Below are 20301 nucleotides of genomic sequence, written 5' to 3' on the forward strand. Positions count from 1 at the left end.
CCGTATATATGGATATCTATCTATCTATCTTTCTATCTATATATACATACTATATGTATGTGTGTGTGTGTGGTGTGTGTGTGTGTGTGTGTGTGTGTGTGTGTGTGTGTGTGTTTGTGGTGTGTGTGTGTGTGTGTGTGTGTGTGTGTGTGTGTGTGTGTGTGTGTGTGTGTGTGTGTGTGTAAGTATACACACAATATATATGTATATATATATATATAAACTTATATATACATATATACACACAATGTATATACGTATGTATGTAGATATATACATATGCTTAGGTATGTATATATGTGTATATGTGTGTATATGTGTATGTATATATATATATATATATATATATATAGTGTGTATATATATGTATATGTATACATCATATATACATACACATTATATATATATATATATATATATATATATATATATATTATATATATTATATATATTATATATATATTATATATATATTGTATCTTGAATTGTCGAGATTGGTAATTGAGGAAGACGTTTGATGATACGAGAGAGAATGATCACACTAAGGTGAAGCAGAAGCGAAGAGAAACAGACAGACAGATAGACAAACAGATGGACAGACAAAGGCAGAGTAAAAGAAAGAAGGAGCTAAATATGAGAGACAGAAGAGAAAGGGGAAAAAGGGTATTCTTTGTCCTTTGTATTTTATGGTTAGCACAGACAGGTCTCTTGATTGGCGAGGCGGTCCGGATGAGTGGTATTTATTGCTACAACGTGTACTGCAACGGATTGGGGATTGGGCGGGGGGGACTGGAAGAGGGAAGTGGGGAGGAGGGTGGTGGGGAAGAGAAGTAGGAGGGAAGAGGGGTAGGAGGGAGGAAGCGGGAAGGGAAGGGTAGGTAGGGAGGAAGGGGGAAAGGAAGGGGAGGTAGGGAGGAAGGGGGAAGGGAAGGGGAGGTTGGAGGAAGTGGGAAGGGAAGGGGAGGTAGGGAGAAAGGGGGAAGGGAAGGGGAGGTAGGGAGGAAGGGGGAAGGGAAGGGGAGGTAGGGAGGAGAGGGTAGAGGAGAGCATGGTGGGGGAAAGGGGGCAGGGAGGGAGTCGTTTGCCCACTGTTTTATTTCATTACAATCCGGCTTTGGTGAACTTTCAATAAAAGTCGGGTTGTTTTATACTGTGAAGACGGAAATTTACCCGAAATTGAAATGAATGGAAATGTCGAATACATTTTATTTTTCGTGGGAAGGGTTTAGAAAAAAGGAAAATAAAAAGGCTCGAACGGTGTAAATATCAAACAAATCTTTTCATGAGAATGTTTTAGAGAGAAAGTAATAAGAGTGTTAGTTATAAATACTCGTACATGTAAGTTTCCTTCGTAGAAATGATTAGAGATTTATAAATGAAATGAGCCTCATGATAAAAATGACAAATGACACCGCGTAATTACAGGTGTCCCGTTAGAGTCATAGCTGGTTCGTCCTTTTGATGTCTGTTACGGATTAATTAGAGCTCTGGTCATTTTCGGCCGCGCTGTAAGGGAAGGCCCTGAAATCCGGCCGCTACACACTGTAATTCTTTTAAGGATGAGGTGAAATATTCAGCCTTTTGGGGGAAAGGGGTGGGGGGGGGGACCGTGAGATATTATTATTATTATTTTTATGTGGGGGGGGGGGGGGATGTGAGATATTTAATCTTTTAGGGGGATAAACTTGAGATATTCAACTTTTTAGGGGAGATTAACTTGAAATATTCAATATTTTAGGGGAAATAAAATTGAGATATTCAACCTTTTAGGGAGGATCAACTTTTAGTTTAGTTATTTTTAGGGCAAGCTTTGGGCATTTAACAAGTTCGTTTTATTCATATATATTTTCATTTTATGTTGAGTTCTAGATATTTGACTATTTTGATTATTTTACGATGATTTGGGGAAGTTCTGGGATTTTTTTTTTCTTCTTTTTGGGATGATTTTGAGATGTTTAACGAATCTTGTTCTCCGACTATCACGCGGCAGGAAATAAAACTTTAATGAATGCTCTTTTTTTCATTGTTTGAGGGGGGAGGGGCAAGCATAAAAATATACACGGCCATATGCGGTGGCCCTTTTGGTTAGCATATGTGCATTAATTTGCATATGTGAATGCAGGCTGCATAGACGTGATAGTGCATGTTCGTGTTGGGGAAACAGGAGGCGTGGAGTTGCACCTTTCTTTTGGTTATTTTGGTTTATGATGGCTGCGTGTGCTGTAGGGGTGGGATGTTTTCCTATGTGTTTTTGCGTGAAGTTTTGATTTGATACTCACCAAGCCTGCTCTATTCTGTTCCTTCGTCCTCTTCTCCTTCTCTTCCTCCCCCTCCTCCTCCTTCTTTTCCTCTTCCTTCTCCTCCTCTTCTTTTTCTTCTTCCTCCTCCTCCCCTCTTTGTTCACTTCCTCCCCCTCCTCATTCTCCGCCTCCTCATTCTCCTCCTCTTCATTCTCCTCCTCTTCCTCCTCCTCATCATCATCCTCCTCCTCCTCATTCTCCTCCTCTTCCTCCTCATCCTCTTCATCCTCCCCCGACCCGACGCCGCGGCAGGAGAACAGCGGCGCTGCAGCAGGATCCGGCGTCCATCACGGCGCCTTTCTTGACTTGTGGCGGTGTTTCTCTTTTTCTCTTCTCTTTCTTCTTTTTCAGCCGCTTGGCGTTCTTGATAGATCTTAGTTTCAAACTTTCGAATCAGAACTTTCTTGCGGCATCATTGCTTCTATGGATGGCCGCTGCAGATGATGGGATCAAGTCTTCTGGGTATACGTGTGTGTGTGTGTGTGTGTGTGTGTGTGTGTGTGTGTGTGTGTGTGTGTGTGTGTGTGTGTGTGTGTGTGTATGAGAGGTATATTTGTAAGTCTATGTTTATAACTTAATTGAAGTACTGCACGTACACGTATGCTGCCTGTCTATCTATCTGTATATTTACTTTCTTAACTAAATAGATAGATATATAAATGTAGAGAAAATGTTCTCACTTGAATTTTTTTTTTTTTTTTTTTTTAGAATTACAGACCAAGGCTCTCTTGGGTAAACGTTTCGTGTCCGCAGTTAGTGAAAGGCTTACCATTTATTGGGGAGAAACTGCAATCTCGAAATCCAGAAGACAGCGCTCGAGGCCTGAGTGTTGACAGACCAGACACACGAACACCATCGTAGAAAACACCATACACGCCATCGACGACAGTGTCATAAACACTCGGTGACGTCATCGCAGATACAAACACTGACACCTTGATCCTGTGACTGAAGGGCTCGGTCACCAGTTCGGATTGCATGAAGCGTGCAGTGCGGTGATTCGTTGCAGCATTGAAGAGCGTGGGAAGTGTGAGGCAGGATGTGTGGGGGGGGGGGGGGGGGGGGGGGGCGAGGAGGAAAGGTGGAGTGCGTGATGAATCGCGATGTGGGGGTGGGCTGTGGGGGACTGTTGTGGGCGAGGTGGGGGCTATCACGAGGGGTCTGTGGGGGTAAGGGGGGTGAGGGAGTGACAAGAGAGGGGGGGACGTGGGGTCCGAGGTGTGATAGAAAGGCGAGGGGTCGGATAGACAAGGTAGATCAGGGTGAAAATCGATCTCGAGTGATTGAATATCCATACCATTATTTTACTCTGAATGTGTGCATCTATATGAATACATTTATATTTGTTTTTGTTTTGTTTTGTTTTTATTTGCAAATTCCACGAACGGGTTGTCGCCGTTCAAAGGGAAAGAAAGGGACCGGTTTTATCAACGTGCCGATCCCGTAGAAATATATTTAACGGCAGAATTGAAGGGAAAACAGAGAGAGAAATGCCGAGAATGGGATTCACAAGAGGACGGGGAAGGACAAAAGCATTTATTGAAAAAGTCATCGCCAGCGTGGGTTTTACTTTTATTATTGCTTCGCCCGAATGTAAAGCAAAATAGAAAAAGCGTATTTTCCATTAAAAAAAAGATGGAATGAAAGAATCAGGCTTTGACTCGAATAGTAATATTTCCATGGAAGGCATTATTGATGTTTTGTATTTGCACGCTCTCTAAACTCCACGTATTTTTTTTTTTTTTTTTTTTAAGAGTTTTCATTTTTTTTTTTTTAAGGGTTTTCATGATAGAGTATCGTTTCTTTATCTTCGCCTCTCATAGCAGATCGATTACAAGCGAGTCAATGAAATGGCCTCCGAGTGCCATACGTTGCCGGCCGGAGGTTAATGGCAGCGAAACGGCACTGGACGGAGACCGAAACGGGAGGAGGCCTCGGGCGGTGGAATGGGGCGTGCGTGTTCCGGAGAGTTGTGGCGGCGGGTGTACCTTGGCCTCTTCCTCGTGTTAAAAGAAGTGATGGGCGATTATAGACACAGCACAGCATGAACATCGGGAGATACTGATGCACATTGAAGTTGTTAAAGGAGAAGGAATAGGACACTTCTATTCTGTTGCTTAGCGAAAGGCGTGATGCAGATCGGAAGTCAAATGCAGGAAGACTTCACACCAATCTGGAAGAAAGAACCCTATTGCCAAGCTGAGAGGCACACATGAACCCCGTCACTTTGGCAACACTTCCGCACAATACAGCGCCGGAGGAAGGAAGCATAAACAACACCGACGCACAACGAGAATGCACGCAACGCTTCCTGGAGTCAGAAGTGAAGGGGAAAGTACGAGGGCGGGGATCATCCCGAGCGAGACGGCACCGCATCGGCTGCTCCCCCCCCCCTCCCCTTTCTCCCACCCCCTTCCCCCCCATTCCCGCTCGCTCGCAGTCGTTCTTATCCACACCCAACCCCCTCTCCTTCCCCCACCCCCTCCCCCTCATTCATTTCATTCCTATTTACCCTTCTATTCTCCCGACCTTCATATCTCCCCTTTCCATCCATCCCTTCAGTCTCTCCTTCCCATTCCTCTCTCCCCATTCCCTCAATCCCTTCGTCCTTCCCCTTCTCTTTCCCTCTCTCTCCCCACCCTCCCCACCATTTGTGCCGTGACCTCACACCCGCTCACACGCACGGAGCCTCGGGGCCAAAAGGGAAAAACCAGGGAACAGTTTCACTCACTTCTGAACCTGAAAAACAAACGCATTTTCAGGGGGTTATTTCGAACGCGGTCGTTAGTGTTGTGTTGTGTGAATCGCTGTTGGGTGGCTATCAGTATCTGCTTTTCTATTTATCCATACGTGTGATATGTATAAGTATATATATATATATTAATATATATATATATATATATATATATATATATATATATATATATGTGTGTGTGTATGTGTGTGTGTGTGTGTGTGTGTGTGTGTGTGTGTGTGTGTGTGTGTGTGTGTGTGTGTGTGTACACATACATACACGCACGCACGAACGCACGCACACACACACACACACACACACACACACACACACACACACACACACACACACACACACACACACACACACACAGAAACATGAGCGCGAAGAGCGAGGCCAGATGCAACAAGAGGCCGAGGCTGGGAGTAGAGGCCTGGAGCCGCCGGCCCCGCTGGCCGCCCTCGGAGGAACCCGCGTGAAGGAGCCTTTGATAGATGATTCGATTAATGCGGGAAAGGGAAACGTTGCATAACACTGAGGAACGTTTATGGAAAGAGGAAGATGAGCGCATGCAGCGACCAGGGGGACGAAGGAAGGGAGAAAGAGGAGAGGGAAAAGGAAAATGATGGAAGACTCGCCTATGGAACTTCCGCAACTTAACGCGGCAACAATAATTAAAGCACTTAAGTGCCGCCATGAGCGTCTTCTTGTGGACGCCCTTCTTGCCAGGAGGAGGTGGAGGTAATGGCGCCGGAGGAGGAGGAGGGTGGGGGGGGGGGTGAGCTAGTGGGGGAGGGGGCGAAGCCGAGGGGGAGGCAGTGGCAAGGGGAGAAGAGAGCGGGAATGGCGCTGGAAGAAAAGGGGAAAGAGGAGGAGGAAGAGGAAGAAGAAGAATGAATTGTATTAACAGTAATAATAATGGTAATTAAAGATAATGTTCTTAATGAGTATGCTGATTTTATTACTCATACCAGGGGTGTCAAATACGCGGCCCGCGGCGCATTCGCTATTTCAGTCTTACAGTCGGCCGTTTTACATGACTGATTAAGCCAGTCCTCCGTCTTTTGGGGTTATCACTTACACTGTTACATTGTTTTTTCTCTTATTGTGTTTTTGTAATAAATGAAAAAGCCTCCTACGCTTTTACGTCAACCATATGGTCGTTTCATTACGTCGACTCATGTTTATCTGGGCCGCTTGCTGTACACTAAGGTGAAATGTGGTCCCCTGGGGCAGATGAGTTTGGCAGCCCTATCGTATACAATTTTGTCCTCCTATATTTTATCAATGTTATTGTTATTTTATTATATTGTTGCTGTTATTGTTACTATTGTTATGGCTATAATTGTTATCATTGTTATTATTTTTTTATTAGCAGCATACCTCAAAGAGCAATGTTCATTAATATTATCATTATCATTACCATTACCATTACCATTACCATTACCATTATCATTATCATTATTATAACAGCTATCAGTATCAGTAATATAATCATTTTTGTTACCATTATTATTTCAAGCATTATTGGTAGTGAGGCCGTCACCAGGAGTGATGAGGGAGGAGCCAGAAAGCTAGCGGTAATAAAATGAGTGAGTGACGTCAATGGATGACTCATCTCGTACCTGCTGGGTGTATGCGCAGGAAAGAGGGTAACAGATGAATGGAAGGGGAGAGAGAGAGGGACTGATAAGCGGAGAGGAGAGAAGAGGGAAAAGAGGTTGGTTAATGGAAAGCGATAAATAGAGGAAATGGAGGGAGAGGGAGAAGGAGGGGGAAAGAGACAGACACACACACACACACACACACACACACACACACACACACACACACACACACACACACAGAGAGAGAGAGAGAGAGAGAGAGAGAGAGAGAGAGAGAGAGAGAGAGAGAGAGAGAGAGAGAGAGAGAGAGAGAGAGAGAGAGAGAGAGGGAGAGGGATAGGGATAGAGGAGGGACGGTAGTGAGGAAGAAGAGAGGCAGACATACAAGCAGACAGAGGGACAGGCAGGTGGACAGGAAAAAAAAGAAAGAAAGGTTGAACTGAAAGATAACCTAGAATTCGTTAAAGAAAACGGAGTTGTAAGATGAAAATACGGCTAGAACGAGGGAGATAGGAAAGTAGAGACGGATAGATCAAAGCAATGAAGAAGGGAATGGACAGAATTAAACACGTATGGGCAGAGGACACAGAGAAGAAAAGGAAAGCGAATGGCAAAATCACCGCAGGTAAAAAGGTGCTGAAATGACCAATGAAAGAACTGTCTTCGCGAAGAACGGGGACGGGGTGGGAGCACAGGGAGGGGCGGCGATGGGCGTGTGGGCGAGCCGGAAAGAACACACATTCCTCTGTCGACTTGGCATGAGCAGGAGAAAGCCGAGACTGGGAGAACCAGCAATCAAATGAGAGCAAAGTGTTTGAAGACAGAGTGCTTGGAGGAGATGCAAACAGGCGAGGCAAGATCAAAGTTCAATATGGAACGCACACGTACTGTACGTACCGACGTCCTGGTCTTGCCACACACACGCACTTGCGTACATGTATGCATGAAGAGATTATTCGCTCATTGAGACGCACATGCACGGCGCACATACACTCTCTCTCTCTCTCTCTCTCTCTCTCTCTCTCTCTCTCTCTCTCTCTCTCTCTCTCTCTCTCTCTCTCTCTCTCTCTCTCTCTCTCTCTCTCTGTCCAGTTGGAAATGCACACACTTTCTTAAAGATCTATATTAGGAATTAGCACACCAATCCCTGTTGCTCCATGAGGATCAGTGGAGGCATCACAGTAGATTGCAAATGGGGGCGTACCGTGAGGGGGATGTAGAATGCCATCTATATATTTCAAGTAGTGAGCTTTTAGTTCCGTTTTTGAAGCCATAGATTTAGACTCTTTTAGTTTATCAATATAAACATGTACATGAGTTCTGTGCCAAGGAGCAGCAATAACTGTATCTGGAATATTAATAGCTTCGTTGTTCCATACATTGAAGAACATGATAGTATGAGCAGTTTTAGTTTTCCATTCTAAGTTGGACTGTATGAGATCGAGGCCGGGCATGCCTAACTCTATGATTTATCTCATATGATAGGATATTGGAGATTTGTGGTCTGGGTTGAAGCTGCAGAAGTCTGATGCCTAGTATGGTGTTAACTTGGATGACACGACTGTGAATAGAGGGGAGGTTTAACTCTTTTCTCATGACGAGAACTTTAGCAGTCATTGGGCATCCAAGTACTATTCTCATGGCCTTGTTCTGTAAAACTTTAAGGGGTTTGAGGGCACTCGGTGGCAGCATACTAAGAACTGGGCTTGCATAGTCTATCATGGACCTAACAAGGGAGAAATACATCAACCTTAGGACTCTCAGGGAGGCACCTACATATCTGTCTCTCTCTCTCCTCTCCTCTCCTCTCCTCTCTCCCCTCCCTCCCTCCCTCCCCTCCCTCCCTCCCCTCCCCTCCCTCCCTCCCCTTCCCTCCCTCCCTCCCTCCCTCCCTCCCTCCCTCCCTCCCCTCCCTCTCTCCCTCCCTCCCTCCCTCCCTCCCTCCCTCCCTCCCTCCCTCCCTCCCTCCCTCCCTCCTCTCTCTCTCTCTCTCTCTCTCTCTCTCTCTCTCTCTCTCTCTCTCTCTCTCTCTCTCTCTGTCTCTCTCTCTCTCTCTCTCTCTCTCTCCTCTCTCTCCTCTCTCTCCTCTCTCTCCTCTCTCTCTCTCCCTCTCTCTCGCTTTCTCTTATATCCATTTGCATGTAAAGAAGGAGAGCGTGTTTGAAGGAAAGGAGGGAGATTAGTCTCGGGGCAGTGATGATCCAGGGGGAAACTGGAAGGGTAAACAGGGAGATCACTCATGTTTCTGGGTAAGGGAGATACACCCCAACTGTTAAGGGAATGTTTCGTATGTAGGGGAGAACTAGCCTATTCAAGAAAATAGAGATAAATTCCAAGGGTGAGGAGAATTTCTTACACTGTTTGTATGTTAGAAATGTATCCCAAATGTTAGGGTATCTTTCAATCCCAAACTTACTAGTGCGTTAGGGATAAATGACAGATGTTAGGGGATTTCTCATACTATAGAGGAGCTCTAACGAGAGGTATGAGCCAAAACAAGGGGGGGATTATGCTTCATTCCAGGGGAGAATTTAGGGGAAGACGGCGATATTAGTCATGTAGCGGTAGGGATCTTGGAGGGGACGTTGTTGACAGGACGTGGGAGTTATTCTTGCTGTAAGGGAAATTACAGGGGGGGGGGGGGGGGGGTTAAGGAAGGCAGGCAGGGGGGGTGATCTTCCGGGTGGGCAGGGGAGATTTCACGGCGAGATCTAAGGTAAAGCAAGGGGATCAGAGGCAAGAAGAAGAAGACCCGGAAGGCTAATTTATTCTCCGGGAAAAAAAAAAAAAAAAGATGTAAAGGCTGAATTAATGAAACCGAATGTGTGTTGGGGATGAAGTATGAAATGCGCAGGAGGTACGGCTCAGACTTAGCATGAGCGCGCCCAGATTAATGCCGGGAATTAGGAAAAGTCTTAAAAGCCTCCCGAGAGCTATGATCACCGGGCTCGTTGATTAAGATCCCCAGAAGATAGGATTCGTCCAAGATCTGCAGAGAACTGTGATATTTAAATTCAGGGTTGGGTGCATAAATATAAATAAAAAAAAAATATATATGTATATATTATATATATATTATATATATTATATATATGTATATATATATATATGTATATATATATATATATCTGTATATATATGTGTGTGTGTGTGTGTGTGTGTGTGTGTGTGTGTGTGTGTGTGTGTGTGTGTGTATACATACATATATATATATTATTATTATTATTATTATTATTATTATTTGTGTGTGTGTGTGTGTGTGTGTGTGTGTGTGTGTGTGTGTATACATATATATATATATATATATATATATATTATTATTAGTGTGTGTGTGTGTGTGAGTGCGTGTGCGTGTGCGCGTGTGTGTGTGCGTGTGTTTGTATACATATATATATTATTATTAGTGTGTGTGTGTGTGTGAGTGCGTGTGCGTGTGCGCGTGTGTGCGTGTGTGTGTGTGTGTGCGTGTGTGCGTTTGCGTGTGCGTTTGCGTGTGTGTTTGTGTTTGTGTTTGTGTTTCCCTCCCCCCAAAAAACTATCACTACTACTGCTACTACTACTATTGCTATTACTATTACCATTACCATTACCATTACCATTACCATTACCATTACCATTACTTCTACATTAATACGGAAGCTATGATGGCTAAGAAAGAACAAATTATTCACTAATAAGTAGAAGGAAGGAAAAGGAAAGACAAGAATGAAAAAAAAAAAATAATAATGATAGTAGGAACAAAAGTAATTAGAACACGTCGAGAAGTTGGCCTAAATACCGGAAGGAAACGAAGAGGAGTAAGAAGAAGAAGAAGAAGAAGAAGAAGAAGAAGAAGAAGAAGAAGAAGAAGAAGAAGAAGAAGAAGAAGACGAAGAAAAGGAAGAACAGAGAATTGGGAAAAAAGTGCATACATATTAATGTCCTTTGAAGAGTCGGGAGCGAGACGAGGCGGGAGTCGGTTCGGGAAAGGGGTTGGAAAGTGACGCGAAATTGCAACTGAGCGAAGTGCAAGAAGATAAACAGGAGGCGGAGAAGAAAAGGGAAAGTGCGTTGCGGGGAATCGAGAGAGAAATTAAAGTCCTTGGGGGGAAGACAAATAAAAAGGAGGAGGAGGAAGAAGAAGAGGAGGAGGAGGTGGAAGAAGAGGAGGAGGAGGAGGAGGAGGAGGAGGAGGAGGAGGAGGAGGAGGAGGAGGAGGAGGAGGAGGAGGAGGAGGAAGAAGAGGAGGAAGAGGAGGAGGAGGAGGAGGAAGAGGAGGAGGAAGAGGAAGAGGAAGAGGAAGAGGAAGTGGAAGAGAAAGAGAAAGAGAAAGAGAAAGAGAAAGAGGAAGAGGAAGAGGAGGAGGAAGAGGAGGAGGAGGAGGAAAAGGAAGAGGAAGAGGAAGAGGAAGAGGAGGAGAAGAAGAAGAAGAAGAAGAAGAAGAAGAAGAAGAAGAAGAAGAAGAAGAAGAAGAAGAAGAAGAAGAAGAAGAAGAAGAGGGGGAGGAGAAGAAGAAGAAGTAGCAACGGAAAGAGGAAAATGAAAAAGATGAAGTTAAAGAACAAAATTAACAGCCTCTTGGGAGAGTTTGTTAGAATCTGAGAAAGAGACTAGGAGGGGGGGAAAGCAAGACTCGGGAGATAAGAAGGACAGTCGCAAGCGGCGATAAAAGAAAATGAAGCGAAAGCGAGGAAGAGGGAAGGCAGACCGTGAGGGAATTTTAGTCATGGCTTGAATTTTTAGATGTAATCTCTTACGTCATTCTGTGGCAAGATTTATTGTTCGATGTGAGATGGTTTTACTTGAGTGCATCTGGAGGGAGGGAGGGAGAGAGGGAGAGAGAGAGAGAGAGAGAGAGAGAGAGAGAGAGAGAGAGAGAGAGAGAGAGAGAGAGAGAGAGAGAGAGAGAGAGAGAGAGAGAGAGAGAGAGAGAGAGAGAGAGAGAGAGAGAGAGTGACTGACTAATTGAGAGACGCAAGTGCACTCAAAGTTATATTCACGCTTACTCAGTCACTCAGTCACTCCCTAGGTCACTAGCTTAGTTCCTCTCTCTCTCTCTCTCTCTCTCTCTCTCTCTCTATATATATATATATATATATATATATATATATATATATATTTATTTATACACACACACACACACACACACACACACACACACACACACACACACACACACACACACACACACACACACACACACACACACACACACCCTTCCATCCATCACTCCCACCCCCTCTCCTCCCTCTCTTGCCCACAGACACATCTACAGACAATCAGAATACGAGATAACACAGACGGTGGAAACTAAAGTCCTTCCGCCAAACTCCCTCGGGGCATCGGCCGGCGTCAGGCAGCTTCCGCGGGGCATCGAAGCCATAAGCCTCGGGGCCGGTGCGACGGGCCAAGGGCGAGAGGGGACCGACGGGGGACCGACCTGGGATCGAGGGCGGACCGAGGGGGTATAGAGGGGACCGAGGAGGGACCGAGGTGGGCCAAGAGAGGACCGAGGTGGGACCGACAGGGGATGGAGGGGGGGGACTAAGGTGGGACCGAGAGGGGCGAGAGGAGGCCGGGGGGAGGCCAAGGGGAGGCCGAGGGGAGGGGAGGTGGATGTTTTTTCCCTGTTGATGTAAGCACGTGATTATCATAAACACCCGGCGGCCCTCCACGCTGCGCAAACGCTGTTCTGACGTTCGTTTCTCTTCTCTTTCCAGGTACGGGTTTGGGGGACTTCGCCGTCGCCGTCGTCTAGGGTTTGTGCCTGCTCTTCTTCTTCCATTTGTTTTTGTTTTTCTACTTCTCTTCTGTTGATTTTTTTTCTTCTCCCGCTTTTTCCTTCTTTTTTTTTTCTCCATCTCCTACTCCTCCCCCGTCGCCTACTTGTCCTTCTCATCTTAATCTTCCTCCCCCCTCCTTCTCCTCCTCCTCCTCCTCCACCCTGTCTCCTTTCTTCTTCTTTTTGTCTTACTTTGTGCTTTATTTGTTTTTTCGTCTTCCTCCTTCTCCTCTTCCTCCTCTTCCTCCTCCTCCTCTTCCTCTTCCTCCGTCTCCTTTCTTTCTTTTTTTCTTCTTCTACTTCTTCTGTTTCTTTGTCCTCCTCCTCCCCCTCCTCCTCCTTCTCTTCCTCCTCCTCCTCCTCCCCCTCCTCCTCCTCCTCCTCCTCCTCCTCCTCCTCCTCCCTCCTCCTCCTCCTCCTCCTCCTCACCCCTCCTCCTCCTCCTCCTCCTCCTCCTCCTTCCCCCCTCCTCCTCCTTCCCCTCCTCCTCCTCCTCCTCCTCCTCCTCCTGCTTCTCCTCCTCCTTCCCCTCCTTCTCCTCCTCCTCCTCCCCCTCCTCCTCCTCCTCCTCCTCCTTCCCCTCCTCCTCCTCCTTCCCCTCCTCCCCCTCCTCCTCCTCCTCCTCCTCCTCCTCCTCCTCCTTCCCCCCTCCTCCTCATCCTCCTCATCCTCCTCCTCTCCCCTCCTCCTCCTCCTCACCCCTCCTCCTCCTTCCCCCCCTCCTCCTCCTGCTCCTCCTCCCTCTCCCCCTCCTCCTCCTTCTTCCCCTTCCCCTCCTCCTCCTCCTTCCCCCCCTCCCCCCCTCCTCGTCCCCCCTCCTCCTGCTTCTCCCCCCCGTCCGCCAAGTCCGCGGAGCCGCAGCCGCCCAAGTCGCTCAGATTCCGCGCGAAGGCGAGATGAAAGGACGCCTGATGGATGCTCGATGCTGCGGGATGCTGGAGGCTCGACATCCCGGCTAAAACTCCAGTCCGGGAAGAGGTTGGGCGAGACGTAATCCTAAACTGATTTACTGTTTTCGCCAAGACGGTGGGCGTGGTCGGGGGGGGGGGGGGGGAGAGGGGGCGAGGAGACAAGGGTGGGAAGGAGGGGAGATTTATGAGGTATTTTTATTTATTTTCGGAGGAGTGTGGGGGATGGGGGGGGGGGGGGGGAGGAAGGGGTTGGAAGGAGGCTTGGAGGATTTTTAAGAAGAAGAAGGAGGTAGAGAGATGATTTAGGAAGAAGGAAGAGGGAGAGATGATTTAGGTGAGAGAGGTGGCCAAATTGAGGAAAAGGAAGAATCACAAAGAAACATGCTAGGCATAAATGGGGAATGAAGAAGCAACAACAAATAAAGAAAAGGTAAAGGTAGAATGATACAATTAAGGAAAAAGTGGGTCCTAATAACGAGAAATCAAACGAAAAATCGCAAAACGTGCTCGCGGTTGCAATAACATCATTTGTGATTCACACGACCATCGCACACTTCACTTTCAACCCAGAGAGGGCTTTTAACCAGTTGAAAAAAGTGACGTTATGAAAATGCGCCCCGTGACTTAAAAAATGATAAATAGAGCAAGAAATGAAAAAAAAAAAAAATACAAGGAAAGCGAAAGAGAGAAACAAAACAAAAAAAAAGGAAAAGAAAAAAAGAGAGGGAAGTTGCAATCCAGTTTTTGAAGCCGAATTTTCTCGCGTAAAAATGATCCGGGTTGTGTTCAGTGCAAGGTTTACTGGTTTAAAGGCTGTTGTTGATGCCAGATCCGGCACGAATTTCAGATAATTGTCAGGTTTTCAGCAGCGGATTAATCACTCCATCGAAGCATACTGGCATACTGACAAGGGCATAGAGAGCGTCCGTTGCTGTAGTTTGTGTGTGTGTGTGTGTGTGTGTGTGTGTGTGTGTGTGTGTGTGTGTGTGTGTGTGTGTGTGTGTGTGTGTGTGTGAGAGAGATTATGGATGGCTGGATGGATATATATGTATGTATGTACGTATGTCGGTGTCTCTGTCTTTGTATCTGTTTCTATCTGTTTCCATCTGTGTGTCTGCTGTCTGCCTGTCTCGACCCACCTATTTGTCTTGCGGGTCCGTGTTTGCTTTTGCGCGCATAGTTGTTGGAGTTTGTTAATGCCATGCAAGGGAGTAGACGCGTGTCCTGTTCTGCGTCTGGACTTGCGAGGAAAGCTCCTGTTTGCTGAGTTGGGAGTCGGTGTTGGGCTTTCCCACAGTGGGTGAGTGAGTAAGTAAGTGTGTGTGTGTGTGTGTGTGTGTGAGAGAGAGAGAGAGAGAGAGAGAGAGAGAGAGAGAGAGAGAGAGAGAGAGAGAGAGAGAGAGAGAGAGAGAGAGAGAGAGAAAACAACGAGAATGAAGTAATAGGAACCGAAACAAGGGAAATAAGAGAATATATGAGGAATTAAAAAGGAAACAAAACAAAAAGAAGAGAAGAAAAGTAAAAGTAGCGAAATATTGAAAAGGAGGATTAAGAGAGAGTGCAAAAGTGGGGGTAAAGGCACGAGGAAGAGGAGAAAGAAAGAGAGAACAAAATATAAATAAAGAAAAAGAGGAGGTGGGGGAGCAAGAGGAAGGTAAGGGGTAAAAGAAACAGGAAAACAGGAAAATGAGCCATGTTTTTGTTTTTCTTTTCTTCTCATTTCTGTTCTTCTCTTTTCTTTTCTTTTCTTTTCTTCTCTTTTCTTCTCTTCTTTTCTCTTCTCTTTTTCTTTTCTTTTCTTTTCTTTTTTTTCTTTTTCTTTTCTTTTCTTTTCTTTTCTTTTCTTTTCTTTTCTTTTCTTTTCTTTTCTTTTCTTTTCTTTTCTTTTCTTTTCTTTTTCTTTTTCTTTTTCTTTTTCTTTCTTCCTTACTTCTTTTTTTTCCCGTCATCTTTGTGCTGTTCAGGCGACGTGATGACGAGCCCTCGTTGCGGAATTGAAGCCCGCTAGACGTTGGCTTTAATAAACCCATTAGCGAAAGCAGGAAATATTTTCCGCAGGAGAGAAAACCGCTATGAGTTTATTAGCATAATATTTTAAGACGCCGGAGTCTTGAGGAGGTCTCTTTAACTCGGATGAGGATGCTGTGTACTTTTCTTTTCTCGGTGGGATGAGAGGAGTTAACATCCCCTGGATTGCAGATTTGCACCTCCCTGTCTGTCTGTATGTCTATCATTTCTCTCATTCTTTCTTTCTCTTTCTCTCTCTCTTTTTCTTTCTCTCTCTGTCTCTCTCCTTGCACTTTTTTTTTTTATCTTTTATCACCGTATTTTATTCCAGTTAGCTGGCCGTTTTCAGTGTTCTTTTTCTTTTTCTATTCTTATCTTCCTCGTCTACTTCACTTTTTCCATACCTTCCGCTTTCTCCCATTTCTCCTCACTTATCTATCCGTCTGTCTCTCTCTCTCTCTCTCTTTTAGAGTCAAAAAGTCTCACTCACGCACACACGCTCAATAAATTTGTCGAAGTCTATCTCCCTTTTTAACTTTTCTCCCTTCCTTCCTCCTTTCCTCTCATTCCATTTCTCCCTTTCTCCTCCTCTCATTTCCCTTCATTCTCTTGTGTCGATGGATTCCGAATGTGGTTTTATGCGCCGGAGTGGGGATTGGTTTCGATTTAATGAGCGGCTGTTTTGTGTGGCCCTCGTTGCTTGTGCACGTGATTATAGGAGCGCACGCATGCACCCGCCTCCCTCTCGTTTGGAATATGCACGGTTTATGGACAGATAGACACGCAGACGCACACACCGAACGCAAGCACACACTCATGAAATTGCACACGAACGAGCACAGACAGATACAACCATACACTCGCAGGCAAGCACGCACACGCACACACAGGCGCGCACGCACACACACACACACACACACACACACACACACACACACACACACACACACACACACACACACACACACACACACACACACACACACACACATACACACACACACACATACACAGCGTCCGGAGCCAAAGACACCTCCTCTCTCGACAGATAATTCTCGGTGAATATTTAGGCAAAGTTTCGAATAACGTATGGGAGAAGTTTTACATTTTCTGGACATATTTTACTGAATATATGAGAGTCCCTTTTTAAGCTTGGGGGGGGGGGGGGGGGGCGGGGATGGGGGGGAGGGAAAAAGAACATATTGCTTTGGTATTAACGACTTTCTCTGATATACGAGGTGCCCTTTGCTCGGTATGTTTTTGGAGAGAGAGAGAAAGACGTGAATTATGGCCTTTTTTTTCATCCAGCATTTGGGTTAATATGTCGACTGGAATATACCGGGTATGACAAAACAATCTTGTGGCTTGCTCTTAATCTTCTTCTGTCTTGTTTTGTTTTTCTTTATTTTTTTTTCTTGTTCTACTTATTTATTTCTCCTTGCTGTGGTTGCTGTTGTTGTTTGTTCGTGTGACTCGTCTTTCTTTCTCCATCCTTATCCCCACCCCCTTCTTCTCCACCCCTGTTCTCTTTTTTCATCCCTCCTTTTCTTTCTCTTCCTTCTCCTTCTCCTTCTCCTCCTCCTTCTCCTCCTCCGTTGCTACTTCTCCTTCTTCTCCTCCCCCTCTTCTTCTTCTCTTTCTCCTTCTCCTTCTTCTCTTTCTCCTTCTCCTTCTCCTCCTCCTTCTCCTTCTCCTCCTCCTTGTCCTTCTCCTTCTCCTCCTTCTTTTCTTTCTTCTCCTTCTCTTCCTCCTTCTTCTCCTTCTTCTCTTTTTTTCTCCTTCTCCTCCTCCTTCTTCTCTTTATTCTCCTTCTCCTCCTCCTTCTTCTCCTTCTTCTCCTTCTCCTTCCCCTTCCCCTTCCCCATCTCCATCGCCTTCCCCTTCTCCTTCCTCTCCTTGTCCTTCTCTTTCTCCTTCTCGATGACATCTGCAAGAGAAACATCGCCAGCGAACATCTCTCTCCTTCATATTGGAAGTCACAAGGCAAGAATATTTCAGCTCCAATAAGATATTCAAATCCGTGCAAATTTGGAAAAGCATTTTCCTATAAAACGCCCAAACACTGGTTGCAATTTACATATATATTCTGAAGGAAGTTTCCTCCCAAATTCAGACCATAAACACATGCGAAGATATTTCCTTCGCTTCCTCCTTTTTTTCTCTCTCTCTCTTTCTTCTCCATTTCTACTTCTATCTTTATCTCTCTCTCTCTCTCTTTCTCTTTCCTATTTTCGTGGTTAATTTATGTCCAAGCTGTGATATGCAAATGGGATCATAAACTGGGAAATGCAGGTGAGCACAGGTCTTCACGCAGCCGAACAGGTGTTGGGGAATGACGTGATGTGTTCTGAGGTATTCTGTGTGTGTGTGTGTGTGTGTGTGTGTGTGTGTGTGTGTGTGTGTGTGTGTGTGTGTGTGTGTGCACGATTGTTTGTTGATTGTTTGTGAGCATAAAAAGTGTGTTTGTGTATATGAATGTGATATGAGTGTGTTTTGTGTTAATAAGTGTGAATGTAAGTATTTGTCTGTGTATATGAGTATGTGTATGTGTGTCTGCGTGATATTTTGCCATCCTGCACAGTCCACGGGCTGGAACAAATATGTTCTGACTATTTTTCATAGTCCATAAGTTAAGATAAAAGCCACATTTTTATTTTTTTTCTTCTTTCCAAATGGCCGTATATCATCCAGTTTCCACAAAATTTGTCACATATATTTCTTCTATGATTCAGAACCTCAGATAAAAATAAATTACTTGGGCGCTTCATCACCCCCCTTACACGCCCCTAAACACCCCCACTCCCACCTCTTTATGTGTCTGTCTGTCTGTATGTTCGGCTATCCCTCTGCCTCTCTCTCTCTCTCTCTCTCTCTCTCTCTCTCTCTCTCTCTCTCTCTCTCTCTCTCTCTCTCTCTCTCTCTCTCTCTCTCTCAATCTCTCTCTCAATCTCTCTCTCCGTCTCTCTCTCTCTCTCTCTCTCTCTCTCTCTCTCTCTCTCTCTCTCTCTCTCTCTCTCTCTCTCTCTCTCTCTCTCTCTCTCCCCCCCCCCCCCCTCTCTCTCTCTCTTTAATTTAGTTTCATTAAATAGTATAAATAAGTTTCATCCTTTTGTTTCCGTCTCGTCCCTCCTTTCTTCCTGTGTCATCTCTCACACTTTTCCCTTCTCTTTTCTGTCCTCTTTTTTCCTCACATTACCCCTTCCTTTATATTTCCTTCCTTCTCATTGTTCATTTCTTTTTCTTCTTGTTTCTTTTAGTTTTATCCTTTTTCTGTTTTTCTCTCTATTTTCTTTCTCCAACGCCGCGTCCTTCTTTCCCTATCTGTCTCCTCTACGTCATAAATTTCCAGGAGATAAGAGAGCAAGGGAAGGTGACGTTCCTCATGTCTATCTCTCTCCCTCCCTCTCTCTCTCTTTTTTTCTCTCTTTCTTTCTCTCTCTTTCTTTCTTTCTTTCTCTCTCTCTCTCTCTATCTCTCTATCTCTCTCTCTCTCTCTCTCTCTCTCTCTCTCTCTCTCTCTCTCTCTCTCTCTCTCTCTCTCTCTCTCTCTCTCTCTCTCTCTCTCTCGCTCTCTTTCTCTCTCTTTTTCACCTTCTCTCTCTTTCTCTCTCTTTCTCTCTTTCTCTCTCATTCTCTCTCTTTCTCTCTTTCTCTCTCATTCTCTCTCCTCTCTTTCTCTCCTCTCTTTCTCTCTCATTCTCTCTCATTCTCTCTCTTTCTCTCTCTTTCTCTCTCATTCTCTCTCTTTCTCTCTCTTTCTCTCTCTTTCTCTCTCTTTCTCTCTCTTTCTCTCTCTTTCTCTCTCTTTCTCTCTCTTTCTCTCTCTTTCTCTCTCATTCTCTCTCATTCTCTCTCATATTCTCTCTCTCTCTCTCTCTCTCTCTCTCTCTCTCTCTCTCTCTCTCTCTCTCTCTCTCTCTCTCTCTCTCTCTCTCTCTCTCTCTCTCTCTCTCTCACACACACATACACATACACATACACATACACATACACACACACATACACACATACACACACACACACACACACACACACACACACACACACACACACACACACACACACACACACACACACACACACACACACTCCCTTCCCTTCTACCCCTGTTCTCATATTTCCTTCCAATTCCTCCCTCTTCTTGCCTTTCCATCTCCCTTTTACTCATTACCCTTTCCTTCCTCGCTTCTTTTGGAATCCCCGTGACAGGATTCACTTTCCATTCGCTTCTAATTATTCTTGTTCCTTTATTCCCTCTCTCGTCTTTCCTTTAACATCGTTTAATTACCTCATCTTTCTCCGTTATCGTCTGTTTCCCCTTCGTCTATTTGTTCTGCCCTATATATAATGTATTTACTTTTTCCATTCTCATCTTCTCACCTTTTTTCTCTTACCTTCCGGTTTATCATCTCGTTTCTCCTGTGTCCGCACCTGTTTCTTCCATCCTATCCTCAAAGGGGGTGGAGGAAGGAAAAAGAAAAAAAGAGAGAAAGGTGAGAGAGAGAGAGAGAGGAGAAATTTGCGTTTGCAACGGACTCCGTAAATCATGAAGTCATGCGGACGAAACACATTTCCTTTTCGAAATGAACTACTGAGTTTTACTGAAACGCAATCGGAGGAAAACTCCACATGTCTTGGAGTTTCGGTTGTCTTCCATTTCATCCAGCTCGCGAGCAACCACGAAACCCAATAAAAGTTACAACACGCACAGTACACTCAAGCACACGCGTACACGCACACGCATACTTTTCTCTTTACTCTCTATTCTAACAATAGTAATAATAATGGTGATAATAGTAAGGATAATGATAATGATGATAATGGTGGTGATAATAGTAATAAGGACAATAATAACATAATAATTATGATTGTAATAATAGTAATAATAGTAATGATAATATTGATATGATAATAATTATGACGATGATAATGATATATAATAATGATAATGATAAATAATGATAGTAATAACAATTATAAC

At 44.9% G+C, this 20301-nt stretch overlaps 1 long non-coding RNA gene across 1 annotated transcript in view; it reads left to right on the plus strand.

Moving 5' to 3' along the window:
- The window catches only part of LOC125026364, a 53355-nt gene that overhangs the window by 12592 nt on the left and 20462 nt on the right, over window positions 1–20301 (plus strand). The window contains exon 2 of the long non-coding RNA XR_007114934.1: window positions 12341–12379. This is a non-coding gene — a long non-coding RNA (uncharacterized LOC125026364). The remainder of the gene's footprint in view (window positions 1–12340; window positions 12380–20301) is intronic.

The sequence above is a fragment of the Penaeus chinensis genome, chromosome 6, assembly GCF_019202785.1.
Source record: "Penaeus chinensis breed Huanghai No. 1 chromosome 6, ASM1920278v2, whole genome shotgun sequence".
NCBI lineage: Eukaryota > Metazoa > Arthropoda > Malacostraca > Decapoda > Penaeidae > Penaeus > Penaeus chinensis.